Source organism: Uranotaenia lowii, chromosome 2 (genome assembly GCF_029784155.1).
Source record: "Uranotaenia lowii strain MFRU-FL chromosome 2, ASM2978415v1, whole genome shotgun sequence".
NCBI lineage: Eukaryota > Metazoa > Arthropoda > Insecta > Diptera > Culicidae > Uranotaenia > Uranotaenia lowii.
The window spans coordinates 415,455,693-415,472,879 of NC_073692.1; the positions used below are offsets into that span (position 1 = coordinate 415,455,693).

Here is a 17,187-nt window from a genome sequence, read left to right on the forward strand (position 1 = left end):
GATAACACTCGCTTCTACCTGTCAAAAATCCCAGTTCTTCAGTTCTGAAATGATGATAAAGATGTTTGAGATATGCGCTTTGGGTCATATTGGCCCAAACAGCTTTGGAAGGTTAAATTGACCGTTGGGAGTCCCTCACTAGCTAGTTTTGTTTAATTATTTCAATTGATTTCTTTTTATCCACATATCCAGTGAATTAAACTATACTATATGAAACATTTATCGACATATAAATACTGCAGAAAACCCAAGTCGATACTTTATTAAATATCGAATCTAAATGACTTGACTGTTGCCTTCATTTAGGAATTAGCTAAGCTTTCAGTGGAGTGCGTTCACACCCACCTCCACTTTTCCCAAGTGTTCTTAATGTGGTGATGTAGGGCAAGACGTTCAACCGGTAACAGGTTACAGAAGTTTTTAATCTGTTAGAGGATTGGTTCCTTCAACAACTCAATGAGAGCACTTAGAAAGAGAAATTGATGGATCTGTGGTGTATGGGACAAGCCTTTTTCAAATTTAGAGATTTGTTCTATAGAAAAACAAAGTGGGCACCAATGGGAAACCCTCTGTCTCCATTCTTGTGTGAACTGTTAATGGCACATTGAGAAGAGATTCTTGAAAATCAAGATCAAGGTTGTGGATGTAACGGACAACTTTAAAAATCTGTCTTAATCTTTCAGATGGTAATCGTTATCGGTCTGAAGACATAAAGTATTTCCACGAAAAAGGTTACAGCGAAGGACGACCAGAAGAGGTGAAATAAAACATTATTGATCACTGCATAGGAATCGCCTTATTCAAACCAGAGGATGGTAACCATGCTTCTTGCGGTACAATTTATTCTAGAGCGCCATAAACGTCAAACATTGCCAACTCAGCATCCTCATTTGTATTTTTGCGCCAAAAGCATCCGCTCCACAAAACCAAAAATACACTGTTGCATCCATGTGGACCATATTTACCACGTGCGTTGGAACTCTTTTTATCCTTACAACAGGGGGTAGTGCGCCTGCTTCGTCGATTCCGTTAGTGAGTTCCCTAATTCATATCAAAGCAAACGGGGATGCATTTAGTGGGTTCCTCCTTCGAAGTAACACTAGAATAAAACTCCTCACTGAACCAACTGTCGTCAACAGTGAGTTTCGAACGGTCGGTCCGATAGGATATTATTCCGTCTATAGCTTCCGGTCGAAGTGTGTTGTTGTGTTGTTCCGGTTCTTCCGGTGTGATGGTCATTTCATTTTTTGATTTCCTCTCGATTGTTCGGTGGTTCGGATGGTTCGTCGAGATGTGACTTTGGATGAAAGTTTTTCTCGTATTTACTCTCTAACTAACTATAGTGGAACACCAGAAACGGGGAGTCGAAGTTGGAGGAGGAGTATTCGAAGTGAAGCATCGGGGATCGCAAAACAGTTTTCGTTTATGTGATTGAAGAGACCGGTGGTACACCCAAGTGGGAAAAGTTAACCTTAAACCGTGTCTCGCTCGTATGGGTAACTAGATTGACGACGCGACGCTATCAGGATGTCAGATAAGAAAAAGTCCCAGCTTTAAAGGAAAGACGACAAGCCAAGGTATCCTTTTTTTTCTGAGGGGGGATTCGCTTTTTTGCTATTTAAGGAAAGCCAGATTTGGCAGGCAAATCCGGGGTACCGTTTTGATGTTTTCCATTTTTTGTTCTGCCTTGTTGCTAACTTTGCCTCCAGCCTGACTGGTAGTGTCGTATTTAAGCGCCATGGCGTTGACTCAGGGCTATGTTGTTGTTTTTTTTGGCTTGGTGTTTCTTAATTTCAGCGGAGATGGTGGGAGATAAGCCAAGTTTTACTTTCGTCCTTTTTATGTCGAATCATATTTGGTGGGTGTTGTGTACGATGGAAAAAGTTTTTGGATAGGTAAAACACGTGGAAAGTTGCTCTGGAAAACCACACCATTCATGGAAATTGGATTGGATAGTTTCTGACCGTGAATGATTCTTTTGGGAAACAAAGGAGAAAAGTTTGATGAATAAGTGATGAATCGATCGTGCCATGGGGTAATATTTCTAGCCGAAAACTGCAAGAAAACCCGGCTAGAATAAGTTTCTAGGAATTGTAACAAAAAGCAATTGAAATTCACCGTTCGAGATCCGCATACTTTTTACAACTTACAGCCATTTTCATAAGTAAGTTTGCCGGCCAAGATGAAAAGCTCAAATTCCACTGAAATAGTGCTACCCACTGTGCCGGGTGAATTCTTCCCCCGGAGTGCTTAACTTAAAGAGATGTAAACGATGCAAACCATGTGCCGGGGCTTCCTCCAATGAATGGGGGGGAATGATGCCGAGGGGTAAGGAAGCAAAAACTTCGATAAAATATTCTTGCTATGAAATTGGAAGCCGGAGATTTCCGAGTGGAATGGAAGCAGCATCAAAATGATGGGCAAAAAGCATCAACAGCAACAGCTACCAGCTGAAGAAAAATATTGAAAATAAAATGCTGAAGGATCCCGGGGAACAGCTGAAGCAACATCGCATCGCCGCTTGCGGAATCAATTGAAATGCATAGTTGAAGAGTTTGGCTTCGTTCCGCTACGAGAGAAATAAAAACGATCACGATCCGGAAAGAAACGAGAGATGCAACCCAGCGCCAGCCAGAACCGATCTGTGCCATGCTGAATGATTCAAAACGGGGTAAGTGCCGGAAGAAAAATGATATTGCAGCGGAAAAAATTGCTTCCATTATATTTATGACACAAATTCATTAGACAAAAATGTTCGAGCGTTCGGGTTGAAATATGATTTGAAAGGGTTCCAGGGAAATGCTTTGATTATATTAGATGTGCATCCGTGAATTTTATTATTTTGAATGTTTTGTAGCGATGTTCTTTTGAATATTGATGTCATTCAAAATATGCAGGGCCGTATAAAATTCCACAACTACGATATATTCTTAGTTTTTTTTCTTTAATCATTCGAATATATTTGAATTCAAGCGTTTATACTAGAGTGTGCAACTGTAGGGAACTAGGGAGACCAACTTCGAAATACTTCGTTTTTCACAATCTAATTATGATTTTTTTTCTTCTTCAAAATCAGACCCAGATAACCAGAAATCGTAAAGTAGTGTTCATTGTAGATTGTATAAGCATCCAGTTTAAATTGGAATTGTATAAACATCATGTTGTAGCTAAACCAAGTTATATTTTATCGTTTATGGTTTGTATAGTTCATTATATTCGATAACATTTTGTTAATCGTATAGAAAGATCAATAAAGTTGTTTTGAATCGCAGTAGAATTGTGTAAAGCTCAATATTTAATCACACTGTACAATTAAGCAATCATTCATGCTTGCGATCTATGATGATATATTATTTTCATGAAAGGTCGTACAGTAATTGTACGAACATCGTATAATGGAATTTAAACAATCTGCAGATTGTCGAATTGTTTAACAGTACAGTAAATAGCTAGCTAAGATCGCACAGCACTGAATACAATTATTGATTGTAATAGAATCGTCTATGAGATAGGTTCAAGTTGTATATCAAAAAACGGCATTTATAAATAGATTTGGAGTCCGAAATGATGCAGTCAGTGGTATTTTATACGATCAACTGAATTTTAAACGGCACTCTCAACAGTACATGAACAAATTTGCTTGTTTGTATCAACATGAAATGGCGCCGAGGAAGTATCGAAGGACAGGGATCGGAACGTTGTGAGTTCGAGACTGAGGGAAGGTATAGATGAAGTTGTATATGGTTCAATTTTTTTTTTGCAGTAAACATTAAATTCATAGTAAAATCGTAATAAGGGAAAAAATATAATTGCTTTCGGATATAGTAACAATAAATTGTATTAAATGGTTGAGAAAGTTGTACAAACCTCAGGCTACCTGCTAAAGGAAATTGTAATGAAATTGTAAGATAGGCAATAAGAAGTTGCAAGTTGTACAATCATAAGATTTTGTGCAAAGCAAAGTTGCTATCAAATTGTTGAAAACGCAATACTAAGTTTTATATTGTCAAGGTGAGCAAAATTTGATCCGTATATTGCCTCATATATAATATTTTATACAACTTTTTCAGATTGTATAAAAGTGTGTATATCTCAGAAACCACTGAAATATACAGACCAAAATGTTCACTGGGCCCCTCCTGGTCAAATAGAAGAGGCTGGGTACTAATACAAAAACAATTCTCGGCCTAAAATCTTTCTCGTCATTCGAGCCACTTGTTTCAAGTAGTGGGCAACAATGAAATCGCCTTCATTTTCAAATTCAGATAAGCCTTATTCCAAATCTTGCTTAAATATTTTCTTTATTCATTATATTGCCCAATGGGTAATTCCGGTTTTAATAAACACTCTGAGAAGTTTCCTCTGTTGGAAAATTCGATGTCATTTCGTTGTTGAAAAGTGATTTGGGATCCTGAATCCTCCCGATAATTTTCCTTCTAGGTACCATTTCATTTCCAAACCGGCACGACGAAACTTCGCTTTCGGCGAATCCCATTCCGCGGTCTAACGATTGATAAATTGATTTCTTTTCCGCACCGGAAGAAGAGTTGTACTTTTTTTAAGTCGTTAGCATCGTCTTGTCTCCCCGGGCTTCTTCAATCCCGGGAAAAATCTTCCTTCAGAAAGGTTTAGGTTCTGTGTTCAACATGTCACAGAAAAAAAACGAAGAGGAAGGATTACAACCGAGGTAGAAAAATAGAAACATTAATCCCACCGCGCGTCCCCGCCGGGCGTTTTGCTTCCCAAAATACAGTCCAATTTTGGATTTGAATCGAAAATCGATATGCAGATGACGAGGGTCGAACGGAACCAAACCTCCATTCGTCGGGTTAAACCCAAATCGGACGCGGCTTGAGGGTTGACCAAAAAAAAAATGGAATAGCAGTAAAAAATGAATGAAAGAATAAGAAATCCGGCAACCACCACCATTTGGCCGCCTTCGCTGTCCGGTTTTTTTTTCGGATTCCTGAATCGAGTTGATAAGCATTTGGTTATGAAGGCAGGGAAGGGCTTCTTTGGGGCAGCCAGCCGGTGGAATGTCAAAGCGATGCCCCGGAAATTGCCCGACGGCTGGCCAAAGTAAATAACGTGAAAATGTCAGATGAATACGGGGGTTGATAAATTGGTCAACGTCGCCATGTCGCTTCGTTGCTTTTTGGACGTTTGCTGCCAAGTCGTTCTTCGCGTACCTACTGGATGTTACATTTGCTGCGTTCTCAGTCACTGGAACCGGGGGAAAACAGACGGAAGGCAGGCAGAGGCCTCATAAGCCTCTAACTGACCACCATGGGTCCTGAGGGCTGAACCAGCCAAACAATCTAGATAACCATTTCTGGAAGTGTACCATTTTCTGCCATGTATATACAGAAGTATGTATGCATGCTCTGCTCATTCAACTAATCAGCAATTCTCCTCGCAAAGAAATTTGGCAAAATTTGTTGTCGGAAGGCTTATATTAACATAATAAAGTTGATAAAGACTAATTGAATTGCTGATAAACCTAAGTGTAAATGAATTTGTGTTTTCCTTTATGGTTGAAAACAGAAACTCACACCTACCCGTTTTTTGCATCACACGATAACCTGGATTGAGTTTATTTTAGATTGAGATTTGATTTGATGGCCTGGTTGATCTATACAGACCCATTCTTCTTTGCATCATGAATTTAAACGAGTAATCACTTTAATACCATACGAAAAAGAAGGGATATGATCGATTTTCGTCATATTTTACATCGATATGCTCCTTAAAAACGATGCAGACGTCAAACGTAGCGCTAAATTTCACTTTTTATAAGCCAAGTTAAACCAAGATTCGATTGGAATTATATGGCTTTGTATGAAAATCAGTGATTCGTTTTATCGCGTTTCGCTAAAAGGCTAAGTTTCATGGAATGTATCTAGGCCGTAGTATAATAAGGTATGAGTGTATTTATATACTTTATGCTACCGTTAAAAATAGTTTTTTTATGCAAATATTTCTTCTTTGGTTACACTTATTAACAAATCTGTATCGCTTTATTTGTAAGATACTTCGAATGAATTAGAGAAAAATAATTATAGAAGAAATGTTACCAAAGCTCGGTCTGAGAAAGTTATTTTCAAGGTTTTGTATAAGGTTTATTTAAAATGTTTTTTTTTAACTTGGCTTTTTTACACGATTCCACTATGAGAAATCCGCATACAAGCAATAGGACAAAAATATTTTTTAAATTTTTCAATATTTTGATGAATATTTCTGCTTGTTATGATCCAGTCAAATATTCCATCGAGTTTTTGATGAAAAATCCAAAAGCGGTTATTCCGTATTCCTTCTATTTTAATACCCCTCATCACGGTGCCCCTCTGGGACGTTTTTATTAAAAAAAGTGACCATCAAAACCAAGTATAGGACTCGATTCCTTAGGTAATTATACACCTCTGGGCAAATTTTTAAAAAAATTTCTAGTCGAATTTTCGAGAAATCTTGATTTGAAGTTTTTAGGTTAAAAAAACAATATAATCATAATTCGAAGTACTTAATATCGCCAAGATACCTCCAATAAGGTCCAACAAGTTTTCCGAGATGTTTTCAACCGGAAGGTACATGTTGCCGTTGCTCAATTGTAATTATTTACAACTGACTTAACTCACTAAACAGGCTTAAGTATGTTGTTTATACGGTTTAATGGTTTTAGTTTAATTTAAATGTTACTTTCTTTGGAATGAGAAATAAAGTGATTTTCAATTCAGTAATGGTGATTTTTAATGGAGAAACGTAAAATAAACGTTAATGTTACAGACTAAGGCTATGATCATTTAGTATCCGGGCACTTTATTTCGGTGATAGCTACGTTAATAGAGCACGGACATGCAAAACTTTAATAGCGTTGTGTTGGTTATGAAAAGGACTATCTTGCCTATTTTTGATAGATTTTTAAGTTAACGTGTGTTTGAGATACTTACGATGCAAAAAGACATGGTAAAAATAATTTTGCACAAATTGGCTCCTTTTACGCATTTTGCGCCTCGAAAATTCTTCATTTTTGACTTGAAAGCTCATGAAGTGTTGATTTTTTCTGATTTTTTTTTCGGACCAAATGGTTAAGAAGTATAATGAGCCACTCTAGGATCCACAAGAAGTTTAAACCAACCATCGGAGAGCAACCCTTGATCTTAAATATGGTAAAATGTCTATGGTTATTGGGGATAACTGAATGTAGACTCCTTAAATAATGCAAAACATCCATTTCCGGCAGGCAAAAAGTGTTACCTGACTAGTAGACACCAAGTAAATAACAAATAATGATCAGTTCCAAAGATCGCAATCTGTGCATGCGGTTTTTACGCAATATGACAGATGTGTTCTGATGGATAAAAAAATTTATGTTAAAATCGGATTTAAGATATCAAATTCTTCGAGATGCCTACTCATGAAAAGGTTCCAACCAGATTCCAATTGCTTTTCCTAGGTGAGTTTGTGTAAAATATCATGATTTTGGAAAAGTTTTGCTTCTGTGGTAAAAAAAATAAATCAATACATGACTGAAAAAAGTGTGCAAAGATACAAAAGAGATTTTATGAAAAAGTTAGAGTATTTCTTGAAATCATTGATAAACATTTTTTTTATATTTTTATATTAAATGTCATATTAACACCTTCATTTGCTCCATAGAAAGTTTTTCGATTTAATGAATAGTTTTTAAAATAAACACGTTTGTAACTGCCCGGATTCTAAATGATCATAGCCTTAAGTAATAGTAAGAAGCTAATCCTAAAATATATGATTACTGTTATAATCAATCAATGCACTTATCAAGCGATCATTGTAAATGTGCAACGATTTCGGCGCTTTGTACCTCTGCCAAATCTCGTCGAAATCACAATGAACAGACTCGGAGGCCTGCTCATTGTGCAATCCAAGTCCTCTACCTGTTTCATTGAAGAACTCACTGACGTGGTATTTAGCAATGTGGTACTTAGACGTAGACGGCAGTTGCAGCTTTTCCCAGCTATTTGTGAAGTCAACGAATGACTCTTCGAAGTCATGTTTCAGATTAAACGAATAGCATTTCGTGTACATGGTTTTGAAGTTATTCAGAACCTGAAAATCGTAACATTATTAAGATTTGTTTAACATTTGTTGCCATGTAACTTGCCATGACGTAATCTGAAAGCTCAGGATTGTCTGCCAAACAGTTGGCAGCGTCTACAAGCGCGTGGCAGGCTCTTCCAATTAACCCGTACGTCATCTGTTGATGCCTCACCTGGGCTTGGTTCACCCACAAGTCTGCCCAGTCTGGCGCATTCTTTTCGACGGACTTGAAAATCGTATTAACGAGTCCAAGCGTGATGTGTAGTGACGGAGGCGGGCAAAGTTTCAGGATTTTGTCTCCATCGTTGCCGGAAACTAGAAGGACATTGACACAGCTTGCAGAGTTCTTTCCAACCATTTCCATTTTTCGGTTGCAGTGATTTTTGATGGTACCTTTTGTTCTCGAGATACCATTTGTTGTGCCGAGCTCACTTTTGAGGGCCTCGCAATATGGACACGGGTTCCTCGAGGAGTGTGCCTCCTTGACGGATCTACTCAAATTCCACCTCGTGCAATTTGAGTAGGTCCGTCCAGATAGGGGAAAAATTATCGTATTTTTCTGCAAGGTTCGGCGAAAGAACAATTATAAATAGCTTCTTTACGCCACCATCCTTGAATCTATTCTCAGCTAGATGCTCCGTTGGTGGGAAAATCAGCGATAACGTGATTTTGAAGAAGCTCCGACCCCATCAATTCCTATTTTAACAAGACGATCATCTCCAGCAGTTGACCTTGATAGCTTAATACGGTTTATGAGCTCGGGCACATTCGTGCAATACGCAACAACATGATCTGACGAAGATGCAACCTTTTCCGTGACGCTGGACAGCTGAACTACTTCGAACAAATCTATGAGCTGTCGGTTCATCTCCACTAGCTTGTTCCTTACACCTGGTTCGATTTTACCTAGATAATGAATAGATTGCATAACACAAACTATGTTCTAAATAAAATCCTAGGGTGAAGGTCGTGTGTACATGATATTTGGCATATACCTCAAATCCTTTAGGAAAGTATTTTTTTTACCAATTTTTCACCGTGGTCTAAAAATTTTCATGTTTTTTGTCTCATTAGGCACGTTGTTTTAATCAAAATATTGAAGATTTCAGTTTTTTAAGTATGGGCCCAATTTCATGTAAATACATAGGCCGAAATTAGATCCCTTTACCCTACTTACCCAAGGTTTTTCTCATGCTCAGATTGTTCTCGTCTTTGACCTTAAACAAAACATCTGCTTGAAGATTCTTGAACGGTTCTGGACGACCGGAAGCTTTCTTGAAAACAGACTGTTTTTCGCGAAGGTTTCGCAAAATGCATTTGCCACCTTGATAAAGATAATATGATATTTTTAAATCAGGTGAGCAAAATATTCATATTTTTATCTATATATATAAAAAGCAATTATCTGTATGTTTGTTTGTTTGTTTGTTTGTTTGTTTGTTTGTTTGTTTGTTTGTTTGTTTGTCCTCTATAGACTCAGCCGTCTTAAGAGCTAGAGATCTGAAATTTGGCATGGATGCTCATTAGGACCAGGAATGATGAAAAATGTTTTTAGATTTTTGGACGACCCCTTCTGAAGGGGGTCGTCCGTACAAGACAAATGATGTTTTCACGTTATTGACGTTATTTTCCGTCGGATTGTGATGAAAATTTGCACATGAGTGTTTTGAGAGACGAGCAATCGATTACAGTTATCAAATTTAGGGATAGGGGTCGGCAAAAGGGGTCTTCCATATCCACTGATTTATATTTTTGCGATATTGGCGTTATTATACATCGGAATGTGATGAAAATTTGCACATGAGCGTTTTGAGAGACGAGCAATCGATTACAGTTATCAAACTTAGGGTCAAGAGTTGGACAAAGGGGTCGTCCATATTCACTGATTTGTTTTTGTGATATTGGCGTTATTATACATCGGATTGTGATGAAAATTTGCACATGAGTGTTTTGAGAAACGAGCAATCGATTACAGTTATCAAATTTAGGGTCAGGGGTCGGCCAAAGGGGTCGTCCATATCCACTGATTAATATTTTTGCGATATTGGCGTTATTATAGATCGTATTGTGATGAAAATTAGCACATGAGTGTTTTGAGGGACGAGCAATCGATTTCAAGTTTCGAATTGCGGATCAGAAGTCGGCTGAAGGAGTCGTCCATACCCAACTTTAATGTTTTTGCGATATTGACGTTATTCTACATTGGATTGAGATGAAAATGGCCGCATAAGAGTTTTTAGGGACGCTCTTTTGCTTTCAGGTTTCAAATCTTGACTCGGCAAAAGGGGTTATTATCTGTTCACTGTTTTTACGATATTCTCTTGATTGAGCATAGAAATGTAATGAAAATTGACACATGGGAGTTTAACAGAAAAGATAATTGATTTCAGGTGTCAAGTTTTGAATCGTGGTAAAAAAAAAAAGGCCGTCCATGTTAGTTGCTCACTGTTTTCGCGATATTGTCGTGATCATGCATCGGATCAAGATGAAAATATTCAGATAAGGGTTATAAACTATGAGCAATTGACTCGGCGAAAGGGGCATCTATATTCACTGTTCACTGTTTTCAAGTTCCTGACGTTATTTTACATATAATTTGAAAAGAAAAAAATGGCACAAGGGAGTTTTGAGGAACGTAAAATTGGTTTCAATTATCGAATTTCGGGCCATGGGACAGAAAAAGAGGGTTTCATCGAATGTTCAGTGTTTTGTGCAATAATTTTGTTGGAAGCAGTTAATTGATACCAATTTAAGTGTGAAGGTCAAGCAAAAGAGTCGTGCACATAAACAAATAGTACATGTTTCTGCCATAATGTCTAGATTTTGCAATCGATCGAGAAGAAAACACTCTCACATAAATTTTAATAAAAAGCTAATCAACTGTTTAATTTGAATTTCAAGTAATAGTAATAGTAGCGACTTTAAACACTGTTGAATTTTTTCCCCAAAATTGTCGAAAGAATGTTTCGAATTCATTTTCTAAACTCATTTTGACGTACCAATGATTTAAAGCGAAACGAAGTTCGTACGGGATCAGCTAGTCTATATATATAAAAAGCAATTTCTGTATGTTTGTTTGTTTGTTTGTCCTCTATAGACTCAGCCGTCTTAAGAGCTAGAGGTCTGAAATTTGGCATGGATGCTCATTAGAACCAGGAAAGATGAAAAATGTTTTTAGATTTTCGGATGACCCCTTCTGAAGGGGGTCGTCCATAGAAGACAAATATTGTTTTCGCAATATTGACGTTACTTTTCGTCGGATCGTGTTGAAAATTAGCACATGAGTGTTTTGAAAGACGAGCAATCGATTTCAGGGGTCAAATTTTGTGTAAGGGGTCAGCCAAAGGGGTCGTCTATATTAACTGTTCGCTGTTTTTGCGATATTGACGTTGTTATACATCGTATTTAGATGAAAATTGGTACACGATCCCGATCAGAAGGGAAAAACTGAATTATATCAAGATGAGATATTTTGATACTTATTTTTTCCTATCTAAATGAGTTATTATTTAGTACTCGTAGGATGTTAAAATATCTCAAATTATATCAAAAAATCTATACAATCATAGCTAAATTATATCAATTTTAGATATGCTCCTTTCAAGATTATATCTCGTTCAGATAGCATAGTTTGATATTAGGCAGAACAAAACCTATCAAAATTATAACTTATCAAGATATGAGTGCTACGAGAAAATTTTCTAGTGGGATGTCAATAAACCACATTATTTGCTTAAACCATGCCCCATTTTTGGATTCCATAAAATTGGATTCAATTTTATGGAACTGTTGAGCGAAACTCATTAATGTACGGTTTGGGCCGTTGACTTCGATGTCCGTGTTTCAGAAAAAGTTGTACGTATATCAAAATAAGATATAATCATTTTATTTTAGGACAATCCGAAAAAAAATCTTGATAATTGAAAATGAGCTCAACGCCATTCAAGTCTGTCAATCAGAATAAGATATAATTCGGATTGGAGAAAATTAAAATCGAAAATTTGGAGTACTTAATTATAACTGAATCAGATGTAAATATCTTGGTGAGATATGTTTGAGTTATTATTTTGATATGCTCTCCTGATCGGGATAGTTTTGAGTGACGTGCAATCGATTCCAATATTAAATTTGAGGTCAGGGGTCGGCCAAAGGGGTCGTCCATATCAACGGTTTATTGTTTTTGCGATATTGGCGGTATTATACATCGGATTGTGATGAAAATTAGCACATGAGAGTTTTGAGGGACGAGCAATCAATTCCAGGTTTTAGGTTTAGGATCAGGGTTCGGCCAAAGGGGTCGTCCATATCAACCTATTGATGTTTTTGCAATATTGACGTTATTCTACATTGAATTGAGATGAAAATTTCAGATATGATTTTTGAGGGACGCTCTATTGCTTTCAGGTTTCAAATTTTGAGTTAGGGGTCGGTAAAAGGGGTCGTCCATATTATCTGCTCACAGCTTTTACAATATTGTCTGGATTGTGTGTAGGATTGTAATGAAAATTGGCACATGGGAGTTTTACAGTAAAGGTAATTGATTACAGGTATCAAGTTTTGGATCGTGGTCCAAAAAAGGGGTCGTCCATGTTAGTTTTTCTCGGTTTTCGCGATATTGTCGTCATTATTCATCGGATGAGATGAAAATCTGCACATGGGTGTTTTGAAGAACCTGCAATTGATTTTTGAGGGTTTGACCAAAGGGGTCGTCCATATGATTTTTTCACCATTTTTGCGATCTTTGGGAGTTTTAAGAGACGACTAATTGTTTTCAGGTGTCAAATTCTGGATCGTGGATAGGCAAAAGGGGTCATCCATATTAATAGTTCACTGTTTTTGCTATATTGCCGTGGTTAGGCATCAGATTGAGATGAACTTTTTTCATGGGAGGTTTGAAAGGCGGGCAATTTATTTCAGGTGCCCAATTTTGTTCAGGGATCAGAAAAAGAGGTCATCCATATAAAATATAACTGTTATCATGATATTGTCATGATTATACATCGGATTGTAATGAAAACAAGTACATAAGAGTTCTACAGCATGGGAAATTGATTTCAGAAGTTTCATTTTGGGGCTGGTGTCAGCAAAAAGGGTCGTTCCTATTAATTATTCAATGTTTCTGCAATAATTACCTTACTATGCTTCGAATCGAGACGGAAATTCATACACGGAAGCTTCCAAATTCTGAATCAAAGGACAGAAAAAAGGGACGTCCAAATAAACTGCTTAAAATTTTTGCAGTAATTTCGTTACTATTTTACTATGTATTATACGATCGAATCCTGATTTCATATTAACTGTTTGCGTGATTATGCATCCGTACAAGCTTAAAATTGCACGGATGTTTGCAGAACTCGACGAATGATCTTCTTTTTTTATAATCTTTTTCAAATTTGACGCTCGGGTGGATTGAGTGCAACTGTGGCATTTTCCTCTTCCATATTCGCTGTAGCAAGTATTGCAAATGACCACCGCTTGGCACCGACCAATGTCTTCAGTGCCTGGTGTGGATCTTGGTCTTCCGAACTTGGGCTTTTTGGATTCGAAGCCAGGAAGATTGGTTTTGTAATCATATGTACTGGTAGCGACGCAAATTTCACACTTGCATATACCCTGGGATCGCGTGATAATTGAATTTTCGAGCTTGTAATATAAATCCTGGGGACCCTAGTACCTGCCTTGCTATACTCCCCACACGCCACGCGACATGTTGTGCAGATGACCGACGGATACAGGTTTTCTCCAGCTTCGAAACTTTGTAGAAATTTCCGGACAACAGTTTTTGTACTTTCACTTAGGGTGAATGTACCCGACCTTGGCACCTAAGGCAAGTTTTAACCTTTTTTTCAACATTCCAACCTTCCTGTTGAGTGCACCATAGAACATTCTTTGAAGAATTTACTTGCTAACTTGCTTAGAGTTCAACAAAATTATGTTTTCTCTATGATACTTTCATTAATGTGAGCTCAATGCATGCACAGTACTCACTGCGGTGCTCCAATTACTTGGCCGCCGTACCAACTGTTTGCCGTTTCGATGATCCGAATCTTGGCCACCATAGATCTTTACCAAGAATGCTCAATTGACAGTAAACAGAATCGTTGGCTATTCTGAATATAAGGCCACTGACAGAATGACGTCAGGTGAGCGTAAAGTTCTATGCGACGATGGAACACCGGGCTTCACTCATACAACAAAACTGCTTTTGAAAACATTGATGAAATTTGGTTGGAAGGGAAGTACAAAATAAGCTTTTATTTCAAAAAGTCGGAAGTCCAGAATTGCCGCAATTCTTTTTTAATTTTTAAAACTTTAAACTTTTTACTCATTTAAACAAATGATGATTATAAACACCTCAGGTTGTTTCAGAATATTTGTCTATGAACAAGAATCATTGGTTTATGAATGACAACCAAACCTTCATCAGGGGGACCGATTCGGAAACGAATTATGTCCGCGAGTGGGTTGAACATTCTCTTTTTTATGAACATTAAATCCCTTTGATGAAATCTAAACTTAGATTAGTAAACTAACATGTTTTGTAAGCTAACTTTCTAAACTGAACACTTCAAAAAATCTCTCCAATATATATATATACAGTTAGCAACTCATGAAGGACTGATAAAATCTGAATAAAGCCAATGTATCTCGGAAAAGTTTTTCAGATTGCCAACGTAGAGTTTTAAAAAAAATTGGTGTGGTCCAGCTGCCAGAATATTAATGTAAAATATCGGTATCTGGCCCCGATTGATTCACATTCATCGAAATTTTTTAAAGAGATTTCACAGTTCATCATTGTTGCGAAGTTTTTTGAGACAACTTCATCAAAATAAAAATCAAATACGACTTGAACGGGAGTAATACTGAAAGGTTTGAGCTGTGTCAAATAAACGATAAATTTAAAAAAAACGACTTGAACGTGGTTGTTGTGAAAGTGGTATTGTAACATTACATTGAAATATCTTATTTTGAACTTTACTCATCGATTAGATTTTTCCAAATATTGGAAAAATTGCTTAGAATTTCTCATTTTTTATGGAGAATTTCCTTACAAGAATGATAACTGGACAAATTCAGGAATGCTAAGCCTAACGATAGATTCATTTACGACATTTCTATGGTTCTGTGCATCATGATGTGTTGTCATTTATAAATAGTTGTTTAAATTATTCCTTTTGAGTATAATAGACCATAAGTTCATAGTGATATACTCTAGGAGACTTGCGATTGTGACAAATAAGGCTATTTTCACTACCAAACAACTATCTTTATATTTTAGAGTTAGGCTTCATAAAGTAAGAAATTGAAAAATTCCTTGAATGGTATTTTAAAATATTGCCCTTTTGAATTTGTTAGCTGAGATTATGAGCTTCTGGCAAGAGCCATTTCGAATGCCCGGGGCGTTGCGCAGTGGTTTATCACGCCAAATAGATGTTAGAATGTAAACCTTGCTGAAACATTTTTTTAATTTGACTCACATCTAATATTTTAAGGAATAATTGGAAAGAAAACGATATTTTCTTGAACTTCCAACTTCTGTTTCCAAGGAAAAAATTAGAACAAAAATACAAAAAAAATAAATCTGAGTATATGATTCCCAAGCTATAGAAAACGATTCTAAAACTCAATTAATTATGTATTTTATATACTAAAGTCATAAATTGCCATCGATCTAACAGTTTTTTGATAAGACAAACATCTTAAGTCTTGTGAGTTGCTTCATTTCACTTAGTTTTTTTTATTTCGAACCACTGTGTTCTGTAGGCATTCGCTCGGCTGACTGCAATGCAAATGTTGTTCGCACGCACACCAATGTACTTTCGATTCATGGTTCCCAAAGCACGATTTTCGCATTTTCAATGCTTAGATATGACTTTTAGTTAGTCGAATCACTTCTCCAACTTATTTCGAAGCTTAAGTTGATAGAGATGGTCTTTTCATACAACCCAATTTGTATGAAAATATTTGTGCGTAGTTTTAAATGAATTTTTAGGGAAAACATCAGCCCAAAAATACCTCTTTAATGAACATGTATTTTTTCCGGCTTCCAACACTGGTGGTGTATTTCGATTGAAGTTGCATGCCAAGAAAAGGAACAAAAAAAGTATAAAATTTTTATTCAAAATCTGAATAAATATTTATTCTTTTGTCTTTCTAGTATTTTTTGATTTTTTGCCGAGTTTAAATGTAGGCATGAGTATTTATTGCAAATTTTTCAAATGAATTTCCGCGTTTGAATTCGCATGTGAATTTAACTGTTGCACTAGAAAGATGAGTTCATCTGATTTTCATACGGTGATTTTCAACATAATTGCCTCGGATGCAGATCTAAAAAAAATTATCTATTTTAATAAAGTACAAAAAATCAAAAAAATCGGTATGCACAGATTTGAAACAAATTATTCTCTTCGCAATGAAAATATATTCAAAATTTTTTAGCTCAATTTGGACCTGAAAAACATGAAAAGACGTGTTGGCATGCCAAGAAAAGGACCATGCCAAAATAGGGCTCACTTACCCTAGATAGGGAATATGTAGACGATTCCAAAATTGTAAATTTTATAAGAATGGGTTCAGTAGTTTTCAAGATACAGCTAAAATAGTAATCCGGGTCTATAAGACCCGAACCATCAAATTGTCCCTTTTTCTAACCGTAAAGAAAGGTTAAGATGACCCTTTTAAAAGGAAGTCATCCATACCATTTTCTTTTTTTTGTGAAAACACTTCGGGTCGATATAAAAATTAGTTCTAGAGCGAAAAAATTAAATCGATAAGGGAATTTGCACTTGATTGTTTTACGGAACGCTCTATGGATCCTTGATATTGATGATTGGATGTCAAACATAGATTTTGAACTTTCGTGATCTCAGTCTTGTTTTTTTTTTTTTCTATGTTCAGTCATTAGCATAAGAGAAAATCGTGCAAAATTTACACAAAAATTAGACTGACTTTTCAACTATGAATGTTAGCTATCTTTAAAGTACTGTTTAAACTTTAAAAAAATTCGAGATTTTATGATGGAGAGTCTCCTCTTTTTAGGTGAGATAAACAGTATCACCGAAAGATTGTGCGATAGTGATTTTCACTTCTATTGAACCAAACCATTCAACCTGC

The 17,187-nt window shown here is 36.5% G+C and overlaps 2 protein-coding genes across 2 annotated transcripts in view; both read left to right on the forward strand.

Moving 5' to 3' along the window:
- The first annotated feature begins 1,145 nt into the window (after positions 1-1,145).
- The window catches only part of LOC129745056 (uncharacterized), a 110,866-nt gene continuing 94,824 nt past the window's right edge, over positions 1,146-17,187 (forward strand). Inside the window, exon 1 of the mRNA XM_055737879.1 lies at positions 1,146-1,577. The gene's annotated coding sequence lies outside the window, so the exon portion shown is untranslated. The remainder of the gene's footprint in view (positions 1,578-17,187) is intronic.
- The window catches only part of LOC129745055 (uncharacterized), a 64,512-nt gene continuing 48,951 nt past the window's right edge, over positions 1,627-17,187 (forward strand). Inside the window, exon 1 of the mRNA XM_055737878.1 lies at positions 1,627-2,671. The gene's annotated coding sequence lies outside the window, so the exon portion shown is untranslated. The remainder of the gene's footprint in view (positions 2,672-17,187) is intronic.